At 36.7% G+C, this 25995-nt stretch overlaps 1 protein-coding gene and 1 non-coding gene across 2 annotated transcripts in view; one reads left to right on the top strand and one right to left on the bottom strand.

Annotated features, from left to right (window-relative positions):
- Positions 1-13947: 13947 nt before the first annotated feature.
- Positions 13948-14054, bottom strand: LOC130457683 (U6 spliceosomal RNA). Its single transcript, XR_008916975.1, has one exon. It is a non-coding gene; the product is annotated as a U6 spliceosomal RNA (small nuclear RNA).
- A 6983-nt stretch (positions 14055-21037) lies between these two features.
- Positions 21038-25995, top strand: part of KLHL32 (kelch like family member 32) — a 336425-nt gene continuing 331467 nt past the window's right edge. The window contains exon 1 of the mRNA XM_007484347.2: positions 21038-21142. The gene's annotated coding sequence lies outside the window, so the exon portion shown is untranslated. The remainder of the gene's footprint in view (positions 21143-25995) is intronic.

Below are 25995 nucleotides of genomic sequence, written 5' to 3' on the forward strand. Positions count from 1 at the left end.
ACCTCTCTATCTCATTCTCTCTCTTTTTTTTAACTTTTCTAACCTAACACATTCATGAACTGCCTAATGTTTCTTTACAAATATTACTATTTGCATAAAAAGAACTGCTAAGAGAATTTTAAGCTTAAGTAGTGCCAAAAAAATTAATGTTAAGGAAAACAAAGGAATATATTAAGGAACAAGAAACATTTTTGAAGTTGCAGATGGCTTTCTAATGACTACAGTATCTATATTTAAGTAGTTCCTGTATGAGCTGTGCATTTTTTTTCATCCTAATTGCTTTAATTTTCTTTCCCCCTCCTCTTGGAGGACAGCTAGGTGGCATAGTGGGTAATGTGCCAAGCTTGGGGTCAGGAAGTTCAAATCTGCCTCAGACACTTAACTAGCTGTGTGACTTTGCACAAGTAACTTAACCCCATTTACCTCAGTCTCCTGATCTGTAAAATGAGCTGGAGAAGGAAATAACAAACTACAAAGAAAACCCCAAATGGGGTCACAAAGAGTTGAACACAACTGAAAAATGACTGAACAACAATTCCTTTGAGACTTTGGATTTTAAGTGTTCAGTTAAATTGTTAGATAAGTGTGAATTCATAATAACAAAGTTGTTACAAAAGTGAATTTCCATAATTGATTATAATTGTTTCACATTAGAATTCACTACCTATGGGATCCAGAATCATTGTGTTTGGGTTATTTGGGAAAATATCCTGAAGGTGGCAGACTGGTCCAAGGTTTCTATCATTTTGATTTCTAATCAAAACCAGTCAGTACTTAATGCAAATCTTAGTTGATATTTAAGTCCCATTTGAATGTGTGCTGCAATCACATATTAGATACTTCATAAATGTCTGATGTATGAATGAATGCATCTCCCCTATCATGACCACCTTCTCTATTTAGGTCTCTAGTAGCAATTCTTCTCCAATGGTTTTTGTTCTGTTTTATCTCTAAATCTGCCACAGTTAGGAGTAGGTTCTAGGAGGTCTGGAAATAGAGTTGAAAGGCAACGTGTGCCTGAATTTCCAGAGTTCTCCAAGGGATCATCACAGAAATATTTTATATATTTTCTCATTTTTTGCATATAGATAGAATATAAAAGTCAAAACTAAAGGTAGAAGCACTCCAATTGAAATATTTAATTAGCCAACCCCTTTCTCAGAGGATGTTATAGAAGCAAAGAGCTGAGATATTAAAACATATTTCAATGGCTTTCTTTCAAAATCCTTAAATTGTAGGCATTAATTTCCAGTAGGGTATATGACTGTATAACATTAGTTTCTAATAGTATTGATAACTATTGTATAACATGAGTTTCCAGTAACATCAATAATTGGTACTATTTCATTTTTTTATTGCTGTTTTGTTTTTGCATCCCTAGCACCCAAGACAGTTATGTGCTTGATAAATGACTGTTTGAGGTTATATGATCTCAGGAATGTAGATATTAAACCTGTAGAGATCATGGCTCATCTTCTCCTTCTTGCTTATGTGATTCTTGTCTATGTCTTCCCATAAATCCTACAAAGACTATCTACCCAAAGACTGATTCTTTCAGTGCTTCATGGGTCCTAGGGCAGTACTCAGGCTGTCCTGCTATTTCTCATTCTAACTCATTCCTTGTTTCTTGTTTTATATGACTTCACTGATATCATTGACATTAATTCTTTCAAGCAAGTCATCATCTGTCACTTCCATGTGTTGTACATCATATTTTTGATATGTGATATTTGATATCTGTCTGAGGAATTCATCAAATGGAAAATTACCACTTTGCTATATGCATTACTCAGTGTTAGATGTTGTGTCAGCTCCAAAGAAGGGAGAAACTGTCCCTTGAAAAGAGAACTCTCTGCTGGGATGGGGTTTTAGTCACTCTGAATAAGATATGTTAGCGATGACTCTGCCACCCAGGGCAAAAGTTGTTGGCCAAAGAGGGGGAAAAGGGAATGGAAGTAAGTTGAAGTGATGGAGAGCTTTGTTATTTCTAAAGATGAAGCAATCAGGCTGTTCTTAAGTAATCTTTCCTGTATTCCAAGATGGTTGAATCACAAAAGCAGGCAGGTTAGCTTCAAGAAGAGGAAACTTCTTCATCTGGCATCATATTACAAGAAAAGCTGCTGTCAATAGTCAAATCAGAAAGACTCCCAGGGTCCCCAAGTAAATGTCCATTTTGAACTGTAGGTGGCTTTTTATGGCTAGGAAGTAGTTACCAGATAAGGAAGCTAATCAAAAGGGATATTGTGGTTTTTGCCTTTGAATCCTCAGTACTTATCATATCAATTCTTCTGCACCATATTAATAATAGCTTATTGTGGCTAAGAAGGATGACTAGAGCAACAGCATTCAAGAGGCTACATTAAAGGGTTTAGTCTAGCTAATTGTCCTCCCTACTGTCTCCCACACTCTGGATCCCCTAAGCAATAATTCCTTTTTTTTTAAACCCTTACCTTCCATCTTGGAGTCAATACTGTGTATTGGCTGCAAGGCAGAAGAATGGTAAGGGCTAGGCAATGGGGGTCGAGTGACTTGCCCAGGGTCACACAGCTGGGAAGTATCTGAGGCCAGATTTAATCCTAGGACCTCCCATCTCTAGGCCTGGCTCTCAATCCACTGAGCTACCCAGTTGCCCCCTCGGCAATAATTCTTAACCTTTTTTTGTGTCATCATTCTCTTTGGTAATTTAGTAAAGTCTAAGGACCCTCTCAGAAATATATTTTTAAATGCATAAAGCAAAACACATAGGATTCCAAAGGAAACCAAAGGTTATAAAAATAAAGATTTTTTTTTCCTGTCCCAGTTATGGACTCCCTTGAAATCCATGGGCCTCAGGTTAAGAACCCTCACCCTAGAATTACCCATACCAAATGAAGGGCAGTGCAGCTGGCTTTTGTTTTGCCAGAGCAGCTACTCCAATTTAGGACTAAGGAGAATATGGTATCTCCCTGTTTAAATTGAACCTTCCCTAGGAGTTGTATGTGCCATTAGGGAATGCTCCCTGAAATATCACTGAACTTTGGACCACTATGATCTTATCTGCTGTGGAATATTGACAGATGTTGGTTTTATTGCTTCTTGTTATATACACTGATCAGTGTGCTTACATGTCAAAGAGTTGGTGGTACCTGCTGACCGAGTTGTTCAGAGGAGAGATTGTCCCAGGTTTCCCAGCAGAGGTGTCAGTAGAAGATTGTTGACAGTTAGACCAGGCTTCTTGCCAAGGGACTTTTGATACACGGATAAGACAAAGATTAAATAATTTTATTGATCTAGAAAACTCCGGAATAAAGAAAATCTCTACTCAAACGGGTCAGCACTTTCTTAGCAGTTTGTTGTTTTAGAGAATTGCCTAGAGAGAACACTTAGAGTTTAAACAATTTGTTACCTTCAGCTCTTGAATTCAGGACTTCCTATCACGCACACAAATACATAAGTCTAGTGCTTAGCCTCAAAGAGATAATCTATTTCACTTTGATCTTTTTTTCTTCTTGGATATAGAGCATTGCCTTACATGCTTGTTGTTCAGTCATTTCCAACTCTTTGTGACCCCCCCACCCCCATTTTCTTGACAAAGATACTAGAATGGTTGGCCATTTCTTCTCCAGCTCATTTTACAGATGAGTAAATAGAGGCAAACAAGGTTAAGTGACTTGCACAGGGTCACACATCTAGTAAGTGCCCAAGGCCAAATTAGAACTTGAGTCTTCTGACTCTAGGCCCAATGCTTTATTTACAATGTTACCTATCTACCTACCTTACACACACTGGGAGTTTAATACATATTTTCTGAATGAATGAATGAATAAATGAACATAAAACAACTAACAATAAAAGGCAGTAGATGTTAAATTACAAACAATTGATGATAGGATAGTAAATACTGACTGAGTACAGAGGAGAAAAATGAGCTTTCTGAAAGGATTTTTTCTGCAGCCTGACAACTGTTCTTTTGCTGCTCCTACCACCAAACCAAATCTTCTCTTACCAGTTTGAGGTTGGAAGTATCTCTCAAAGCTACCAAAATTTGGCACCTTTATTTAAATGGCAACAAAAACTGCTGAAATCTAGTAAAATTATTAGAACTCAGAATCATGCAGTCTCAGAGTTGGAAAAGGATTCCCAACATTGCTTATTCCAACCTATACCTGAAACCAGAATCCTTGCTATAGTGCCGTCAATAAGTGATTATCCAGCCTCTACTTAAAGAACACTAGGGACAGGAAACACACCATCTCCTAAGGTCTATTTTAGACAACTATAATCATTAAGAAGTTTTTCCTTTCATCTTAACAAAACCTGCCTCACTGTGGCTCCTACCCATTTCTCATAGCTCTTTCTTTTAAAGCAAAACAAAACAAGGCCTCTCTCTTATGAGCATTTTAAAAGTACAGTATTCTAAATGTCTAGTGCAGGTTTAAGCTTTAGTAACTATTTATTAAGCAAAAACACCCAATGCAGTGACCACAAAAGCAACATTTTCTTTTGTAGACCTTTACCTCTCTGCCACTACTAAGCTGTTAAAACTTTAACCTGCCCTAAGACTTAGAAAAACTCTCTTTTGAAAACAGCTGTCATGTCCCAACTAAGACTTGCCTTAACCCCTGTGGAGAGCCATCCCCCTGCTGTCTGACAGAGACACAGTCTGGGGAAATGGAAACTGAAAAGCAACCCCCAGAAAATAAGGCACCCACTGAACCTCCTTCTGTGTGACCTCTCCCTCTAAGTTCCCCTACTAATTGAATTGCTATAATTATTATTCTCTCCCCAATACAGGAGAAATAATATGAGAGCAAATACTTATAGGGTTAACACACATATATCCCATCTTGATCCCCCAGGTTATTACCCTAAAAGATTACATTCACAGAATTAAAACCTAAAGATTATTACCATTACCCCCTCTCCTTTCCCTCTCCATAGAGTTACATTCACTCCCATTACAAGCCAGGCAAGCCATGAACATCAATGACTTTCAAGCCCAAGTCTACAGGACATACTCCACTGAATCTGTTTATAGACAGAAACCAGGCAACATTGTCAGGTGCTTTAAAATAACCCAAGAAAAATAGAATTTCTAAATTGAGGAAAACCCCAAATCTGGTCTGTCATTAAGTTACCCTCTAACCCTGTACCTAGTAACAAAATGTTTTGTTACTAATCTCCTAAGTAATTGTGATTCATTGTGAAAGCTGACCAAAAGTAACAATGATTCTCCTAACTGGTCATCCCATTGGTCAGGGAGAACTAACCTCCAGATCACCCTGTTTATGTCATTCATCTATTTCTGTTGTAGCAACAATGTTTCTTGACTATCTCCTTAGGCTTTGTGTCTGTTGTAATGTTCTATGGAAACATGTATGTTGAGAAATGATTATATACCAAGAAAGAATGTACTCACTGAATCTATATAATAAACAAACCTTGTGCCATGGCAGGGCACTGTGTGATGCCTGACATGGGATTGAGCATGCAGTGCCTCTCATCCATTATTCAACTGAATCGTCATACTTAGACAGAAGGACCCTCCCCTCTGAGAGACCACTGGCTCAGCTCTTAAAGAAACCCAGACCTTTGTATGACATAGCTTAATGTATCCTTACCATCTTGGATGCCTTCCTAACTCTAATTTGTCAATATCTTTTATAAAATGTAGTTCCCAGAACTGACCATAAGATCAAAAATAGATAAAACAAAGGACATTTTTTGTTCAGAATCTGGTGCTTCTTTTCTCTCCTTTGACCCTTGTGCAGGCCCATAAGGGGAGGAGAGAGTAGATGGTATTCCCAATTAGAACTGGAGCTTTTTGAAAACAAGAAGTATCTCTTTTCTATTTATATGACTTACTTGTGTAAGCTATACTTGCTTTGTGGACGAGTCTGAGAAATACAGTGACTGACTGGCAAATTTCTCCCCTCTGTAAATATGGCAGCTTTGTTTCAGTACTATATACCTTAAAATCTGTTAATTCATAAGAATTTCACTCACATACCAGCTGAAGCTTTCAGTCTTTTCTTGTCCTTGGAGTAGCTATTGAGAAAAAAGTGATGGTGAGTGAGCATATGTTCTAAAATGTCATAACAAGTAATGGACCCTCCCTGTCCTATCCCCACTTCCAAAGACAGGATTAGCCTTACAACTGAGGCAATAAAAAGTTGGCTAAGTTGTATGACATGAGGATATCAGGAAATTTCTCCTTTCTCACAAACAAACCAAAAACCCAATACTAATATGCTCCCTCTGGAATTTAACTGTAAAGGATTCATTTTTTTCTTGCTTAAATTTTGTCCTCTCATAATTCCTTTAGAAATGTCAATGCCCCTGAGAAAGTTAATACCTTAGGTACTCAATACCTCAAAGTGAGTGATTTTCTCCCCAACCTTCAAGAGGCATCGAGGACCCTCAGAACTGGAAAACTAAGAGTAGAATGTGAAGGTAGGAAAGGGAAGATAGAGGGATAGAGAAAGGAGATGAAAGAGGCCCCAAACAATTTCTGCTCTTTCACAATCTGTCCCTGGACTGATTCCAGCTCTGAAGGATTATGCCTTTGACAGCTAATAGACTCACTTTGGCAGCCAAGACCTGCATGCCATATGTAGCCATGCACCATGTAGTGACCACATACTCTTCTTCTCCATAAAACATTTGGACTTATGGTGTTCTTAGAGCTAATTTTAAGACAATTTATACTCTTATTTGTGCAGAGTAGGAGAGGAATGTTGCTTAATCAAGCATAAAAAAATACCATTGTAACTATAGTAGAGGGAGTCAAAGATAAAACTTATGCTGTAGGTTTTCTGTATTTAGCTTTGTCAGCAAGAAATGGACATAACTGAAAGATGGTTTGACCTGCAGGGCATAGCAGGATGAGTTGCCAGGCTATTGCTTTTTTTTCCTGTATCAGTTTTTAAAAACACATACCCTTATAAGGAAATTTGTTGAAGCCAGGTCTCCTACAGACCTTACAGGAGGGGAGAGCAGGCCAGAGCAAAAGCATTCAAGGCATCTCAGTACTACTTTTTCACAAGGGAGGACCACTTCCAAAAGAATAATGTTTTGTGGCATTGTTCTGTCTGTGAGTTGCTCTGGGCAACCACCTTCCTAAAAGAGGTTATGGTTCAGGGTAGAGCAGGAGAAAGAACTGGATGATTCAATTGCACCCTTGTGAGGCCTGAATTTAGGCTCTTAGGCCAGTATAGCTAGATTTTTTCCTAGGGCCACAAAGTCACTGTGAACTTCACTTACCCATCTGTATAAAACCAATTAATTTCTGGGGGTGTGAAACAGAAAACGGGGCTCATTATGGATATTATTTATTTGAGACATTATAGATTCTTTCTTCTTGAAGAGCCTAAGGTATGCAATTTAAAACTTTTGAAGATAAAAGAAGTGAACAACAGAAATATGTTATTAAATAGAAACTGAAAAAGAGAAAAAAATCATATAGGGACTAACCTAATTATTTTGTTTTCTTGTCTTCAGATAGCTTGAAATACCTAAGACTGGTTTCCCAGTCCTCATTTCCTCACCTCCCATATCCTTCTCAGCGCCTTGTAACCCCACTATTCCCTGAGGTTACCAAGCTCTCTTAACTGCTCAATGTAGTGATCTTTTTTTTTTCAACTTTCATTCCACTTGATCTCTGTGCAGCTTTTGGCACTGTTGGCTATCCATATATATATATATATATATATATATATATATATATATATATATATATATACACTCTCCTTCTTTTGCTTTTGTGACACTTTTTTTTTGCTTTAGTTTCCCTCTTGCCTTTCTAACTATTCCATTTTGGTCCCCTTTGCTTGGTTAGCATCTTCTGATCTTTAAAAGTGGCTCCCCTTTGTTATTTATTTATTTTTATATTTTATTTTCCACTTACTCATGATAACAATTTTCAACATACATTTTTATCTCTCTTCCTCTCATCTTTCCCCTCTACCAGAGATGGTAAGCAATTTGATCTGCATTGTACTTGAATTATCATACAAATTATACTTCTACATTGGTCATTATTTGTGAGAGAATGCTTACATAAAACCCAAACCCCCAAATAAAAACAGAGATAAACTAAAATGAAAATCTTAGGCATTGATCTGCATTCTGACTCAAACAGTTCATCCTCTGGAAGTGGATAGCATTCTTTGTCTTAAGTCTATCAGAATTGTCCTAGATCATTGTATTGATGAAAATAGCTGTCTTTCACAGTTGATCATTTCATAACATTGCTGTTACTCTTTACAATGTTCTCCTGGTTCTACTTATTTCATGCTGCATCGGTTCATGTAGGTCTTTTCAATATTTCTTGAACTCATCCTGCTCATGTTTTCTTATAGCACAATAGTATCCTACTATCATATACCACAATTTGTTCAGTCTTTCCTCAATTGTTGGACAACCCCTCAATTTCCAACTCTTTGCCATCACCAAAATATCTGCTATAAATATTTTTGTCAAAGTAGGTCCTTTCCATCTTCCATCTTTTAAAAAATATCTTTGTGATACAGATCTACTAGTGCTATTACTGAATCAAATGGCATGCACAGTTTTATAGTCCTTTGGACATAGTTCCAATTTGCCCTCCAAATGGTTAGATCAGTTCACAGCTTGATCAACAATGCATCAGTGTCCCAATTTTGCCACATCCCCTCCAACATTTATCATTTTACTTTACTGTCATATTGGCCAATCTGGTAGGTATGAGGTGGTACCTCAGAGTTATTTTAATTTATATTTTGTTAATCAAGAGTGATTTAGAACATTTTTTCATATGATTATTATCTGAAAACTGCTTGTTCATATCCTTTGACCATTTGTTAATTGAGGAATACTTGTATTTGTTTTTTTTTTTTATAAATTCAACTTCATTCTCTATATATTTGAGTAATTAAGCCTTTACCAGAGAAATTTGCTATAGAATTTTTCACCAATTTGCTGTTTAGTCTTGGTTGTATTAGCTTTGTTCAAAACCTTTTTAAATTTAATCTAATCACAATTATCATTTTACATCTCCTAATGTTCTGTTTCTTCCCTTCTCTGCAAAGTTGGCTTCAAGAAGAGATAATAAGAGATAATCCATTTCTAAAAGCTATAGATAGAATAAAATACCTAGGAGAATACCTTCTAAAAACAAATCAAGCATTTACGTGAACATAATTATAAAACACTTTTCATAGAAATAAAATCAGATTTAAATAATTGGAGAAATATTACTTGTTGATTGGTGGGCAGAGCCAATATAATTAAAATAATAATCCATGACTTTGCAATATCCTGAGCCTGGAATATCCTTTCTACATCTTAGAATCTCTAGATTGTTTCCAAGCTCATCAAGTCTACTTTCTATGGAAAGCCCTCCCATCACAGTCATTAGTGATCTCATTACCAAGCATATACCCCACAGAAAAACAGAAGGTCCAGATATGCAAAAATACTAATAGCAATACTTTTATGGGAACAAGAGCTATAAATAATGTAGGTATCCATTGACTAAGATATAAAGTAGGTTCAACAGACCATAGTGTATTAATTTGATATTATTTTAGATTAAAGAATGATAGATATAAGGAATTCAGAAAAATATAGAATATTCTTGGGTGAAATAATGTAGATTGAAATGAGAACCAGAAGAATATAGTGACTGCAACAATGGAAATTAAAATATAAGTAAAAGGAGATTGAATTCTGATTAACAAAGGAGGAAAGTGAGATAACGACACTCTTGTGGCAGAGAAGGGTTTACAATGGAAAAACATGTTGCTTTAATGATTATTTTATTGTTTTTGCTTACCTCCTTTTATCTATTTTGGAGGGGAATAAATTACAAGAGACAGTTCAGTTCTGGCATGAAAGTAGGTTAGTACATTTGAAAATGACTGATGTGAAAACAAAAACAAAAATCAATAAAGCACTTTTTTTTTTTCAAAGAAAAAGTCTCCTAGCACATAGAGATTCATCGCTTTTAGAGTTATATCTATAACTAGGAATTTTATCTACTGGCAGCAAAATCACTTGTAGGGATTAGTTTATAGTCAAGTGGACTTCTTCCTTGTCCCCTCCTCACACAGGGTTACCACTCTATATCTATACTATACTTCTTCCTGGATTGAACATAATTCAGAGAAGCATTACCTCACCCAGAGCAGTGTTGATATCTTCCCAAAAGGGCATGGGGCCCTGAGGTGTCTTATCTTTCTGAGTGGAATGTGATAAAAAAAAACAACCCTAGGGATTGGTTTGGGGAATTGCACTCTCTGTGACCATTTTCCCCTATTCTATCAAGAAGTTGTCCTCTTCTACTCTTTTAGTTTAGGAGGAAGGGAAATAAAGAATTAAAAATCTATTTCACCTTCTTGATAGGTTTTTACAGCATTTTACTTTTTACAAAACATTCTTAATTTGTTGCCTCTAATGATTAACAAGCCAGTTGGATTTTGGCTTCTCCAGATGGGCTTGTTCTTTGGATTTCAGAAAAAGGTCATATTAAATTTCTACATGCTAAACTCCATGCCATCGGTAACTTCTTCATACGTGCTTCTATGCAGGATACCTCCAATATATGTTTGTTTCCATGAAGTCCAATTAAAATAGAAGAGAGCAATTAAATACCTAACACTGTACAACAGCTTGTTAATTTATCTGTCAAATCAACTTTCAGGTTTAGTTTTAAATTTGAAAACAAATTTTAATTGATATATTTGAGACTGTTTTAGATCTATTTTTATTGTGAGTAGCAGTGGCCAACTTCTGATTTCAGTGTCAAAGAATAGGGTAGCCAGGCCTGAAGTCAAGAAAACTCATCTTTCTGTCAGACACTTCCTATGTGATCTTGGGCAAATTACTTAATTCTGTCTGCCTCAGTTTCCACATCTGTAAAAAGAGCTGGAGAAAGAAATGGCAAACTATTCAATAAATTTGCCAGGAAACCCCCAAAGGGGGGCACAAAGAATCAGAAATGACTGAAAGGAATGAACATTTAAAGGATAAACAGCTCTTGTGCATATCTGTTACCAAGAATGAATTATTTGGGGGTATATGTGTATGAAGCTGACTCTGAGTGTTACATGTTATGTTTTCATGCCAATACCTGCTCATACATGTATCAACATTCATCAGCACAACACAAAATGAAGTCTTTGCTGAAGGAATGCTTGAAAGCAGAAAGTTCACAGGACCTCTGACTGAGTGGAGTTTGTATCTGGGTCCATCTTTCATAATTAACACAAGAGCACAGCTGTAGTTGATCTGGAAACCAATTCTCCTTGCAGACGAGATCCAGGATTTCACTGCATTGCCATTGCATCAACAAAGAGATGTCACAGAAGGGAACTGACATACTGAGCACATTTACCAGCTGTCCCTTGTGGCCCTGACCTTCTTTCATAAAACATGATTTAAAAGAAGACAATATTTAGAAAGGGACCTTTAGGCTTATTTACTGAAAGCTATAGTGGGCTGGATCTGTGTATGTTCCCCAACAATTCCCTCTTGTGGTGCAATATCTGGCTTAATCCTGTTAACTGTCCTTCATTGTGACTTGATATGCTAGATTCTCCTAATGCTTTTGCAGGCTGCTGAAAAGCCATTTGAAGTTGCTTATAATTATTTCCATTCATATTCTCATTGTAGGCTTTGAAGTTTGTAAATCTCCCATTTGTATTCTGAGCTCACTCTAAAATTGAAAATCAGTTTTGTTTTGTTATCTTGCATTTCCTTTGTGAAGCCTAATTTTTTTGTAAACATTAAGGAAAGCCAACATTTTGCACCCTCAATCAATGAAATTCAAATTATTTTCCATGAAAGGAAAATGAATGGACTCCTGCATATATTTGGCAAAACAGCAGGGATGCCAACTTGAAAATTTTCTGTGCTTTCATTTCTGAAATGAAAAATGAAGGTAGGAAGCTGGATTCTTGTTTCACATTGGACCTTGGAGTAATTTCATCTTCCAGCTTTTTTGCCACCATTCTAATTCAGGAACATTTCACTGTAATCCTGAATAACTACAATAGATTCTAATTGGCTTCTTTTCCCCTCTTTTTCTTTTCTCTAATCTGTCTGATATTCAACTGTCTGATTGCTCTTAAAGCACTCCTTCCATCATATGAGTCCTGTATTCAAGTATAATATAGCAACTTAGAACTGGAAAGGCTTTTAAAGATTCTCTTGTTAAAACTTTTAATTAATTTTTTGGTGGGATAGGGGTTCAGGAGTGTGATTTTCATATGGTGAATGCCTAGTGTGGAAAACTCCCACTGCCTGTATCAACATATAGTTTTACAGTTGAAAAGACATGACCCAGAACTACCACTACTAGGTCTGTATCCCAAAGAGATCAAAGATAGGGGGGAAAGTACCTACTTGTAGAAAAAAATACTTACAGTAGGTTTTTTGTTGTTGTTTTTTTTTTTGTGGTGACAAAGAAGTGGAAACTGAAGGGATGTCCATCAATTGGGGAATGGCTGAACAAGTTGTGACTTCTGCTTGTTATGAAATACTATTGTTCCATAAGACATGATGAACAGGATAATCATAAAAGAACCTGGAAAGATTTATATGAAGTAATGCAAAGTGAAGTGAGAAGAACCAGGAGAATGTTTTACATAGTAACAGCAATAATAGTATCAACTGTGAATAATTTGCCTATTATCAACCAAGGAAGAATGCAATACAATTCCAAGGGCTCAAGACTAAAAAAGCTATTCTTAGCCATAAAGGGAACCGATGGATTCTGAGTGCAGATTGAAGCAAATCATTCTTCACTATATTTCCTCCATGAATTTTCCTCTAGTGTAAGTAATATGTGTCTTCTTTCACAATGTGATGAAAATGGAAATATGTATTATATGATAACACATGTACAATCTATGTCATATTACCTGACTTAGTGGAGAGGGAAAAGGGGTGGTAAGGACAGAGAGATCACAAAATGTCAGAAAACCATTACAGAAAATTGTTTTGACACATTAAATTTAAAAAAATAGATACATAGCTACTATTTTTCATCGGCACAACAGAGGCATAATTAGGTTTTAGTGACTCTAAGGTCCACCAAGGTCCACCAAGAAAAAGTCTGTCCATGTTTTAATTTTATGTATGAAGAAACTGAGGCCTAAAGAGGGCATTTTGTTTGGCCAAGAACATGTAGTGGCTTATGACTTAGATGGGAAATCTTTGGTCAAAATCTGGGCCTTATTTCTTTGTGTAAGCATTTAGTGGATTTATATGTTCTCACCAAGGTACTGTGTTTAAATGTAAGCTCCTTGAGGCTAGGGACCATGTTTTGCCTTTCTTTACATCCCCAGAACTTTAGTAGCAGGCCTTGCATTCAGTAGTGGTAGTCTCTCGGTGATCGAGAATGACGATTGTCTTTGTGCATTATCATCTACGGTGTACCCTCATGTGGCTTTGGAGTCCAAAGGCTGAGGCGCAGAGTTTGTGGCACATGGGGCATGGGGCGCCAGTTGTTACGGGAGGTGCGGTTGTGGCCTGGTGTCGGCGTTCACATGCAGCAGCAAGACGTCGATGTCGCTCATCTTCAAAGGTGGTGGCGGCATGGTGAATGTGGGTTCGCCAGCTGCTTCTGTCAGAGGCAGCGAGTTCTAGTTGCTTTGGTGTGATGCCAGCTCACTTCAAGTTGGACTTTAGCTGATCCTTGAATCTTTTCTTTGGCCGGCCTTGTTTCCTGAGTCCAGCTGACAGTTCACCATAGAATACCTGTCTTGGTATTCGCTTGCATTCAGTGAGTGCTTAATAAATACTGACTGACTGACAGACTAATAACTTCTTCTGCCAAATCCTGTGGCTATCACTGAAAGTTTAAGAGAAGCAACTGAAGAACTGTAAATACTAATTAATTAATTGCTAAAGAGCTAATTGATATTTTAAAGAGCAGTAGTAATAACAGGTGATTACTTACTCCTGAATACTCCAGACAAATAAACTTCAAGGTAGGAACACTTCACAAATTTGAGTGTCATCCTTTTGTAAGGGCCATGCTAATTTTCTCTTTATTGTTCCAATTTTAGTTTACATGCTGCTGAAACAAGCACTAAGCTGTAGCATTTGACAAGAACTAGTAGAATAAAGTCAAAACCTTCTAAGTCTTTTTTGTCTCCCTCCCCATCCGCCTTTTTTTGATTTTTTAATATGCCTGTCTATATCTCTATCTCTCCCCCTGGGTATATATTTCTTTCTTTCTCTTAATTGGTGCCATTTCCTTCTCTGGCTTATTTTACAGATGAGGAAACTGAGGCAAAAAGGGTTAAGTGACTTACCTAGGGTCACATAGCTAGTAAGTGTCTGAGGCCAGATTTGAATTCATGAAGATAAATCTTCTTGACTCCAGTACTGGGACTCTATCCACTGTGCCACCTAGCTGCCCAGCAGACTAATATTAGAATATAAGAAAACCATGGAGTTGGGCTCAGGTATTGTTGCCAATGATTATTTTCCACTTCAGGTGTTATCTTCCTGGGTAGCCATACCGGAATGAAATTTCAAAGTAAATGTAGATTTTGCAACCTCCATTAACATGCTATACAATGTAGGTGTTGTGACTAGGAAGGATTATTCCAGGACACCTGGCTTAACAATGGTTCATGTGAAAAAATAACCTAGCAGAGTCAGTGGGCTGCAAACTCACTGGAAGTCAATAGAGTGATAGTGAGGCTTTGGCCCACCTGCAAATGTAATTGTAGTGTCCATATCATGGGAGGTGATAGACCCTCTGTATATCTACCTATATATGTATCTGGAGTATAGACTTCAGTTCTGAGTAGCACATCATAAGAGCATCACTGGAATACTGCAGTGCTTCCAGAGGAGAATGACAGGGCTAAACAACAAATCGTATATGGAAGAAATAAAGGAACTGGGGACATATAGCCTGGAAAAAAGAAGGTACAATTATTTTTAAAATATCTGATGGCCTATATTGTGGAGGAGTAAATCAGATACATTCAGAGTGACTCTAGAGCAGAAGTTCTTAACCTGTGATCTTTGAATATTAAAAAAATTTTTTTGATAACTATTTCAGTATTTGCCATTTACAAATTACAAATTTGAACAAAAGTTTCATTCGAAATTCTATTCATTTTATTTTATGTACTTAAAAATATTATTCTGAGGGCCATAGACTTCACAAGACTGTCAGAAGGATATGTGACACACACAAAAAAAGGTCAAGGACTTGTTGAGAAAGGGAAATAGTATCAGTTTTTGTTGTTGTTCAGTCATTTGGTCATGTTTAACTCAGTGACTCTATGGATCACAGCATACCAGGCCTTTCTATTGTCCACTCTCAAAGTTTGTCCTAGTTTATGTTCATGATTTCCATGCCTCTATCTATCCATCTCATCATCTGCCATCCCCTTTTCTTTGTGTCTTCAATCTTTCCCAACATCAAGATGCTTCCCCATGAGTCCTGTCTTCCTCCATGGCCAAAGTATTTAAGCTTCAGCTTCAGTATTTGATTTTCCAGGAAATAGCCTGACTTAAATTTCTTTAAGTATTAACTGACTTGAGCTCCTTGCTGTCCAACAAATTCTCAAATCTTTTCCAGTACCACGAACTGAAAGCACCAATTCTGAAGTGCTCAGCTTTTTTTATTGTCCAACTCTCACAGCCATATGTTGCTACTAGAAAAAAATATAGCTTCAACTATATGAATTTTTGTTGACAAGATGCTATATCTGCCTTTTAGTATGCTGTGTAGTTTTGCCATAGCTTTCCTTCCAAGGATCAAATGACTTTTAATTTCATGGCTGAAGTTGCCACCTACAGTGATCATTGTGCTCAAGAATATAAAATTTAACGCAGCTTCCATTTCTTCTTCTTCCTCTATTTGCCAGGAAGTGTTGGGACCAGTTGCCAAGATCAGTGGAAGTTACTGTCAGGCAAATTAGCTTCACAGAAAGAACTTTCTAACATTTAGAGTATCTCAAAAATTAAGTTGCTCCTTTTTAAGGTAGTAAGCTTCATGTAATTTTAAGTGTTCATATGACATTGTAAGATTATCGTCAGGGATGTGATAGAAGACATGGGATGAAAAGCGGGACTAAATCACTATTTTCTAATGCAAGCTATCCTGTGCAAAAGTAAATTCTAAATTCTTTCCTCTAGAATATTCTTCTTTCCACTTACCCCTAAACTCAACATCATACTAATCGCTTCCTTTCCTTTCAATATATCAAACATTTCTGCATTTGGTAATAATGTAATAATTGTAATAATGTAAGTTATGTGATGTAAAACTTTTTATTGTTTTCAGTTTCATGTGTATTAGCTTTGTATTTTCCCAATAAGATTGAAAATAGGGTTCAAGTATTGTACTTCTTTTTTTACCCCTTATAGCTCCTAGCATAGAATGAGGTGCATAGGTAGTGTCAAATAAAGATTTATTGAATTGAATTGAACAAGTAATTTAACATCCCTGGGTCTTAGTTACCTCATTTATAAAAGGAAGAGTCTGAATTAGATGGACTCCAAGGTTCCTTCCCACTTTAAATATATTATCTTGGGGCAACTATATATATCTTATTGAATAGAGAAACAGGCCTGGAGATGGGAGACCCTGAATTCAAATCTGACTCAGACACTTCCTAGCTGTGTGGCTCTGGACAAGTCACTTAAGTCCCATTGCCTAGCCCTTACTGCTCTTCTACCTTAAAACCAATATATAATATTGATTCTAAGACAGAAAGTAAACTGCAATCTTTCATTTTCAGCCACTGGCATAGCTGGATGGCAATGAGTTCCCTTTAGATATATATGCCTCTTAAAATTTTTTTTTGCAACCTATGCCTCTTTTTAAATTTTCTAGGAGACTTTTATAAAATTTTCTGAAATGTAATAGTCATATTCTTCTTAGTGTTGGGAAGATCAAGAAATCTTATAGTTTTCTCATTATTCTGCCCACTAGACCAAAACTTTTGGATGCATTCATTTCAAATATTTTTACAAATTTTATAATTCTTGTCTCTATTATTTCTGTCCTTGTCCTACAGTAAAATTAATTTGTTTTCTATTGTGAATTATTTTATTTATATTTTCCATGAATATTTCTAAACTGTTGAATTCATCATTATCTCGATCTGAGATTTTAATTGTACTTAGTTCCTTATTCCACTTGCTGATATTTCTACAATTTTTTTGTTCCTTTAATTTCTTCCATTTGTTTAATATCAATCTTTTTGAATCTTGAATTAATACTAGCTTTGTTTCTGGTACTTCTGATGATGGTATTTCAGTATATTTTTCTCCTGAAAATGTTCCTTGAACTTTTTTTTAAACCCATAAAATATGTTTCATTGGGTCAACACTTTTCTTCTGTTAGTTCTTTTTGTTGTCCTCTTCCTTTCCCTCAAAAAAACTACTTTTCAAAGTTTTCGAGTAGTTTTGTCCATTTTGCCATGTATATGATAGTTTTTGAAGGGAGTGTTGAAGATATTCCTACATCCTACTCATCCATCTTCTAGGAAATTAAATGGGGACTCTTTCTACATAACTATTTCAAAATTAATTAGGTAAAAAGCTTTTGTTTGCCTTTTCAAATTCTCTGTCTTCTCCCTTAATGACAACAAAAAAAGAAAACAGCACCAACATTCTCAAATGGATTGTAATAATAACATCTTTTACAGTTTGATTAGAATGCAGAATGCTTTTTAAAAAATAAAAGTCTGGAAGTGTAGGCTAGAGTCACATAGGAATAGCCATAAGATGATAAATTGAGGTTATATTTTATCCCAAAGGCAATATGCAGCCATTTAAACTTCTGGAAAAGGAGATCCAACACAATTGGGCCTACAAAAACCTTAGTAATATAGGTCTGACAGTTCTGTGAAAGAAGTACAGTATGCCAATTAAATTTCTTTAAGTTAGGGGTTTTTAATAGGATCCATGAACTTAAAATATTTTGATAACTGTATTTTAATATAATTGATTTCCCCTTTAATCTTATGCATATTTTATTTTATTCATTTAAAAACACAATAGGAATTATTGTGAGAAGTGCACAGGCTTCAGTAGCCAGCCAATGGGATCCATGGCAAAATAAAGGTTAAGAACTCCTGCTTTAAAATTCTGACTTTTAAATAAAATCTAAATAGCATAAGAAAAATATTTCCCAGTTACATACAGGCATACTTGACAATGTAGAATAAAGAAAAAATAATTCTTATGTCTAGTTTTGCAAATTGTCTTTAAATGTGAGAAGTATTAATTATTTACCATAGTGGCCAAATATAACTTTTTAGTAACCTCTTTTGATGCATGTTGTGAAGTTATTGATTTTTAATTGTGATATATTAAAGAACATCAACATAGGCCATAGTGATGTCTTGGAGGATTTGTTGCCGATGCCATATGAAAGATGTTGCTGTGGATAGTGTCTGGTAATCACCCCAGTGGCAGCTTCCATGAATTTCCATTTCTTTTCTCATTTTCCTGTGAGCTAGCTACAACAATCTTTTGTTGAACATCCTGGCTCAACTGCAATTGAAATTGAGGTCAAAAGCGGGAAAATTTGGATGAGATTTTTAATCTACATTAATCTCTTAATAAGTGAAATATTTTAGAGATAGCTGCTCAAAAACTTGAAAATATCTATCAAGATGTCACTGCATCTTCACTTTTCCAGGCTAAAACCCTAATTTATTCAACTAATTTTCAAAAGGCATGAAGTTTAAGTCTCTACCATGCTAGTTGTTTTTCTCCAGATGCTCTTTAGCTATAAAATATAAAAGATAAAATGTTCATCCTAAATTATGGCATCCAAAACTGAACAGAGCATTTCACATAGTCCTAACCAGGGTAGAGTATACCAACAGAAATAGAGCATTGACCCAATTTCTTTTATTCAGTTCAGAAGACATCTTTGTGGATGACTCCCAAATATACTCTAATCTTGACTTCTCTCCTAAACACTACTTAAGAATTTTCAGCTATCTATTGTGTATCTCAGCCTGGATACCTTACCAGCACCTCAACTTAACATGACAAAGACTTGAACTCATCATTTTCTATTAGTGGTATTATTTGTTCAGTCACCCAAATTTAATACCTGAGCCTCTTCAATCTCTCTGTCTCTGTCTCTATCTCTTTCCCTTCACTAAATCTCAATCCAGTCTGTCACAAAATTATGTCAATTTTTCCTACTATTTTTTTCTACTGTTACTTTTGGTAAAAGCAAGCACTTAATACCTTTTGCTTGGATTATCACAGAAAATTCTGAACTGCTCTTCCTTTTTTTTTTTGTCTCTTCTCTAATTTTTTCTACATCTCAAAAATCCAATTTCCATTTCCAAGACTGATCTGAAGAGATTATTAAATGAATGACTCCCACTACCTACAGAATAAAATTCAAATTCCTTAGTGTGATATTCAATGCTCGACATTCTGGCCCAAATTTATCTTTCTTACCTTTAACCCCTATTATTCCCTAAGCAAATCCAGTGTCCAAATTAACCTAGATTACTTACCATCCCTCACAATCTTGTTACTGCCCTCACTCAAGCTATTGGTACTCCTTAAAAATCTTATTCCTCTTTCCTTCAGTCTAAGTTAATTACACAAATGAAATGCCATGTCTCTAAAAAAAAGAACAAGTGGATCATAGATTTATAATTTGTAGGGACCAGTTATAGAACATCTAAGTCCTAGGACAATCCTTTCTTTTGTCAGAAGAGAAAAACTGAGACCCAGAGAAATTGTGCCTTGCAGGTAATATGTGCCTTAATATCTGCCTTGGCTAATTTATAGAGATATCTGAGGACAAAAATGAGATGATGAATGTGATAGATCAAAATCAAATGTGGTAGGACATTTAAGAATGGGAACTGCAGGAGGTCAAGTTAGGATTATAGATTTTAGTGCTTAAAGGGACCCTTAGAATTTATTTGGTTCAGTTTATTTATTTATTTAAACTTTTTTTTGTGTTATGGATCTTTTTGGAAGTCTGGTTAAAACAAACAAACAAACCTGTGGATTCCTTCTCAGAATATTGCTTTTAAATGGATAAAGTAGAACACCTAGGTTTACAGAGGAAACCAATTGCATTGATATTCAATAATCAACATATTAAAAATATGTTCTCAGATTCCAGGTTAACACTTCTCTCCATTCCCACTCTTCACCCCACCCTCCAACCCTCTCAATTTGTAAATGAAATTGAAATACAGGGAATTCCTTAAGGTTTCATGGCTGAGTGGCAGAATTGGGGCTAGAATTCAGGTCCTCCCATTCCAGAAACAGCACTCTACATTTCCGTTGTGTTTTCTGGTCCTTTAACTCTTATTTTTTCAATAGCGCTCTCCCTAATCAGTTTAATCAATCACTTATCAATCACCCACTATGTACTGGGCACTCCTTTGAATAGCCCTTTGTCTGCTGGACTCGGACTGTTTGTCCTCACGGGTGGCAGGGTCACTTTCACTAAGTGGCATCTCCCATCCAGCAACCCAAGAACGTAGTTGCAGAGTTGGGTCTAGCAGTGGGCCACGAGGCTTCTTACAGGGGGCCAGGTTCATCCCGCAGCTGCAGCAGCTGTGGCTGCCGAATGTGCACGTGACTGAACGGACCTGGATGCCTGCTGGAGCTGGGGCGGGGGAGGAAGAAAAGAGTGGAGTGGGTGGTTAGTGGGGGGGATTAGGGACCAGGCGTGCGTGTCGGTCGGGGCGGGCGACAGAGGAGGCGGAGCCCCGCTCTGCTCAGCTCGGCTCAGCCCAGGCAGCGCGCGCTCCGCCCGGGGGCTGCGGAGGTGATCATCTCCGCGCTCTGGCCCGCTCGGGGCCAACCCAGCCAGAACCCGCGGGGGCAGCTGCAAACGCCTGCTTCTGGTCCCTGTTTACTAGGAAGGCAGAAAGAAAGAGCCGTAGTCCAGGAGGGCAGCACACGCACACACGCGCGCGCTCTCTCTCTCACACACACACAGACACACACTCTCGGCACATCTGGCTCCCCGAACCAGCGAGGAGAAGCAGGCTCGATACCCCCTCCAGCTCTGCAGCCTCGTGGGGCTGAGTCCAAGCCCTTTGTGCGTTCGTTCGCCCTGGGGAAGGTCGGAGGCTGGTGTGTGCGCCGCCGCCACCCACTGCCACCATCGCCGCCACCGTTACCTAATCAGACAGATCCCTAGCCTCGGGTAAGCACGTCTCTCTTTCCTTTTAAACCTGTTCCACACTGACTCCAGGAGACAGGTGGAGGAGCCGGGGAGGAGGCAGGCCATGTCCCGGTGGGAGGAGAAACCTGAGCTAGAGTCAGGGTCTAGGGCCATGCAGCCTCCAGCCAGTGTCTTGGCAACGCCAGGAAATTACTACTCCAGTTACTTATTCTTCCCACCTTGGAGTTCGCTCTCCCCACCCACCCCAGCGTAAGATGTGCAGCCTCTTTGGTTGCCAAGGAGACCTGATTAAACATCAGCCTGGGGACTTCTATTCAAAGAACATCTTTTTAAAATGCCCTCTTTATTCTGACTTGGGGCATAAAATACATGGAAGAGGTGTTGGTGCTAGTCTAGAATTCTTTAATTGGAGTCCTCGTGTGATATTAAGGTGTTGAGACAACATTTTCATTCAACTTTAAGAGGAGAGGGGATTGCGGGGTATAATTGGTCCGAGGACGGGTGAGGGGGAGGGATGAGGGGACGATCACAGAACAGAATTTTTCCATGCACAAAATTTTGAATCGTTAGGAGCCCTCATCTTACTATAAACAATGCTGTTTCTATCATAACTAAATTCTCGTGCTTCACATTTTAATAAAAACTTGTCATCAAAGGGTGCTGATGATTGAAAATGAGTAGATACCTTCCTGATATTAAAACAAAACCAAATTTTATCATATTCATTTTATGTGTATTAATACATATTTATATATGTTAGTGATAACACTGGATGGGTGTAGAATTTTTTTAGCATATGTACAGACATATATGTATATCTACTTAGAGCTGGAAATAACCATTGGGGTCATCTGGTCATCATTCCATTTTACAGATGAGAAAACTGAGGTGAGAAAAGTGATTTGCCTAAGCCTCAGAAGTGTACAAGTGGCAGTTCAGCTTAAGGTCCTGTAACTCTAAAACCAGGGAACAATGTTGTAATGGCATAAATATTTATGCTAAATATGTTTATATTTATCTTCATTACAAACAAATTCATATATGTGTTTCTCTATATCCATCACTCTTGCTGCTGCATCTTTATTTAATTGTTCTTGGATCTTTCCTGATTCTTTGTTCATACTTGTGGATACTTTTTTTTTTACCTCCTTTGTTGGCCTCTCTGGCTGTATGATCATTCAAATAGTTCAAACTGCTTTTTCATCAAAATTCTAAAGCCCAGGCAGGGGTGTTAGTAGCTTAGGCAATTTAGACATATCCTCAGAGTGCTTTATTTTGGAAACATGAACAAAAATGTTGCCAACTTTTACATATTCAGATATCAGAATGAACATATATAGAAATGGGCCCATAATAAGTAAATAATGTCTATATAAATTCACCCTTAGGTATTGATTTTCTTTGGAGATGGTAGTAAAGTGAGGATAGAGGAAGCTAGTTGTGTATATCTCTTTAGTTCTTCTAATAAATATAAACACGCCTAGCATAATTTTATGATAGTCTTAAGAGGATGCTTACTAACTAACTCTGGCAAGTATTTTCACCTGGGTTTCTTTTTGCCTGAGTTAAAATTTTTCATATTATTGCCTCAGGTCCCTATTGATTTGGCCTATCATACACGAACCGAGGGGATCAGTACTTCGTATGACAATTACATTTCAGATTATTATATGTAATTCTTTCATCAGTTACACTACTTACCTAGTAAAGATCTAGTGACTTACATTGAAACCAGTGTTTACTTTGTTTTTGCCTTGCATTTTACTTTGTTCCATTTGTAAGCAAAGCAAAATAATGTTTTTCTTAGTGTTTTAAAATGATTATATAAGGATAGGTCATATAATCAATAGTATTATTAATGATACAAACAAACTAAATTATGACTTATGAGAAACAAAATATAATAAAATGTAATAGAATATTATTGTGAGCAAGGAAAAGCAATTATGGCCAATCTAGTCACAGTAATTTGGAGTTTTCTGATTTATATTCGCTTAAAAATCAGCTATCTCTGGACAGCTGGGTGGCTCAGTGAATTGAGAGCAAGGCCTAGAGACAGGAGGTCCTAGGTTCAAGGCTGGCCTCAGATACTTCCTAGCTGTGTGAGCCTGGACAAGTCACTTAACCCCCATTGCCTAGCCCTTACCTAAGCTCTTCTGCTTTGGAACCAATACACCGTATTGATTCTAAGATGGAAGGTAAGTGTATATAATATATAAATCAGCCATCTTACACAGAAATGCCCTGCTTTTAGAAAACTAATATTTTTTAAAACTGCACTTTAGGGCTTGGTGATTCACTTTACCCGTACATTTCCTTGCTTCTCAAAAGAATGAGTCATAGAATTCCCTTAAATACTGGAGTTACCTTAATATTTTAAGTATTCTTTACAGAGATAGCCAGGGGACAAGAAACAGATGGAATGGGAGTAGAAGAGTGGAAAAAGAAATAAAGATAAAGTTTCTCTGAAATCTAGAAAGCACGTTAAATCAATAAATAATTCCACTTCAGATATTTTGATTAGTGTGCAACTTTTCAGGAGCTCATCTATTAACTTGACATGTTCACTTTAGCATTTCAAGCTCAATATAAACAAAAGAGTCAAATATAGAATTCCCCCAGTCCATATCTGCTCCTACTCCTGGATTTCTAATTTCTTCTAAGGATACCAATATCCCCCCAGGCGCCCAGGTTTATAACCTAATTGTTATCTTAGGCTTGACTTTCTTATTTAATGTTCACCGTATGTTATCATTTACCAAATCCTGTTGATTCTCTGGGTCCGTGATTGCTCAGATTTACCTCCTATTTTTATTTCCAGTATCCTAATTAATCCACTATCCTAAGGAATCAGTTCTTCACTCTCTTCCACTTGAATAACTATAGTAGTCTTGTGGATCATAGGAATGTAGTTTTTAGAGCTGGAAGTGACCATAGAGTTTATCTGCCTCATTTTATAGATGAAGAAACATTGAGGTTAGGTGAGTTGCCTGTTGTTCTACAGTTTATAAGTATCTGATCTGGTATTTGACTTCAGGTCTGACTTTCTCAGACAAGCAATTTAAATATTTTTGGGTCTCATTTTCAAGATTTAGAAAATGAGTGGGTTAGACTAGTTGACTTTAGAAGGGCTCTTCCAACTCTAAATCCTATTTATGAATTTTTGCCTAAGTAGCTAGATTATATATATTAAAAATATACAGTCAATTCTCAATCATCAATATGATGATCAGCTTTGTGGATTATGTAAGGGAGTTGATTGGACTCTTACAATTAGGTGCTGCTGTCATTGGATCTTTCCTAGTGTCTGACAATAAGGGTGAGCTAAAGGGAATCAAAGCTTTGCAATATTTTTATGTGTTTCCCTCTATTTATTTTCTTTTTTATTTTTTTAGCTTTTTAATATAATTTTATTTTTAAAATAGTTTTCCATGTTTCCATAATTCATGTTCTTTCCCTTCCCTCTTCCCTTTCCCCCTCTTTCTTTGCCTGCCCTTCGGTGTGACACACAAATGATTTTAAGATTACTTGCTATTTTTTATTATCTCTACTATCCATCTCTCCATTAGTCTTCATAATCAAGAGCTCTCTTGTGTGCTTACTTAAAGCAAGACACAAAAACATTAGATTCTCTTAAGGTTTTAGGAACTTCTTAATACTGTAGAGCATTGGCTGCTCTTGACTCACAGAGTATCTGGTGTTTTGAGATTTTCTGAAGATTGGACTAAGTCCCAAATTAATTTTTCTTTTAAAAAAATCAGTTTTTTAAAAAGGATTGTTTTTATAATTCTTTGCTAGGATAGGTCCTTATGTATGTTTAATGGATTAAATCAGGAGCCAAGAAATTTATCTGATTTCTAGATCTTGCTGTGCCTTTTTAGAAACCAAACTTCACAGGTCTCTTTTTCCAGATGGGGTCATTGAGTTAATTATATCTTCTGTCCAATAATTTGATTAAGATGAGAATGAATCAGTTAAGACAGTAACTTTGATATCTAGGCAAGAAAATGCCATATAATTATTAGTTGTTCTAGTAAAATGTAAAGTTATTATACAATCATAAATATCCAGTGCAGTGAGTCAACATTAAGCAACATTTTAGTTGAAATAATTTTTAATATTAAATTTGACCTTTAAGATGTCCAAAATATCTCTCATCTTTTAAGCCACAAATGCTCATCAGCATGATTGTGGTACTTCAAATATAATTATCTCCTAGTGGATTGTTGCTTTGGGAATTTATCCACATTGCTTTTTATGAATATGTACACACATTTTCTATCTCTGGGTGATTGGTCTTGGGCAGGTTAGTAGTAAGGCTGGTGTGGGAAGGGACCAGGAAGTGATAATGAATGGGAAAAATTGGTTTAGTAAATGATGGTTTTTTTTTTGTTTGTTTGTTTGTTTTTATCCAGGATTTTGTATTAGCCTTACTACTTTTTTAGTTGAAAGTTTCTTGATTAAGTGTTACAATGACAGGGGTAGTAGAGTGGATAGATAGGTGGCCTTGGAGTCAGAAGGACCTGAGCCCTAGGCTTGCCTCTGACACCGTTTGGCTGTGTGATTCTGTGTAAGACACCCGACTTCTCAGTATATCCTAGAAACTCCTCAAAGACTGTAATTGAATGAGAAGTCTCTAAGACCTTCTAAGACTAATTCCAGATAAATTGTATTTGTAGAAGGAGTTTTGTCAACTTGGATTTCCTTATGGTTCAGTGACTAAAAAAATATAGTCGTAGAAAATCTAAACATCATTCCCTTTCTTCAAAGCTTATCCTAATTTCTGAAATTTCCAAGATTCTTCATTGTGCTTGATACAATAATAGACAATTTTGGAATTTCGGAATAGGATGAAAATGAAGACTTAAAATTTA

The sequence above is a fragment of the Monodelphis domestica genome, chromosome 2, assembly GCF_027887165.1.
Source record: "Monodelphis domestica isolate mMonDom1 chromosome 2, mMonDom1.pri, whole genome shotgun sequence".
In the NCBI taxonomy this organism is placed as follows: Eukaryota; Metazoa; Chordata; class Mammalia; order Didelphimorphia; family Didelphidae; genus Monodelphis; species Monodelphis domestica.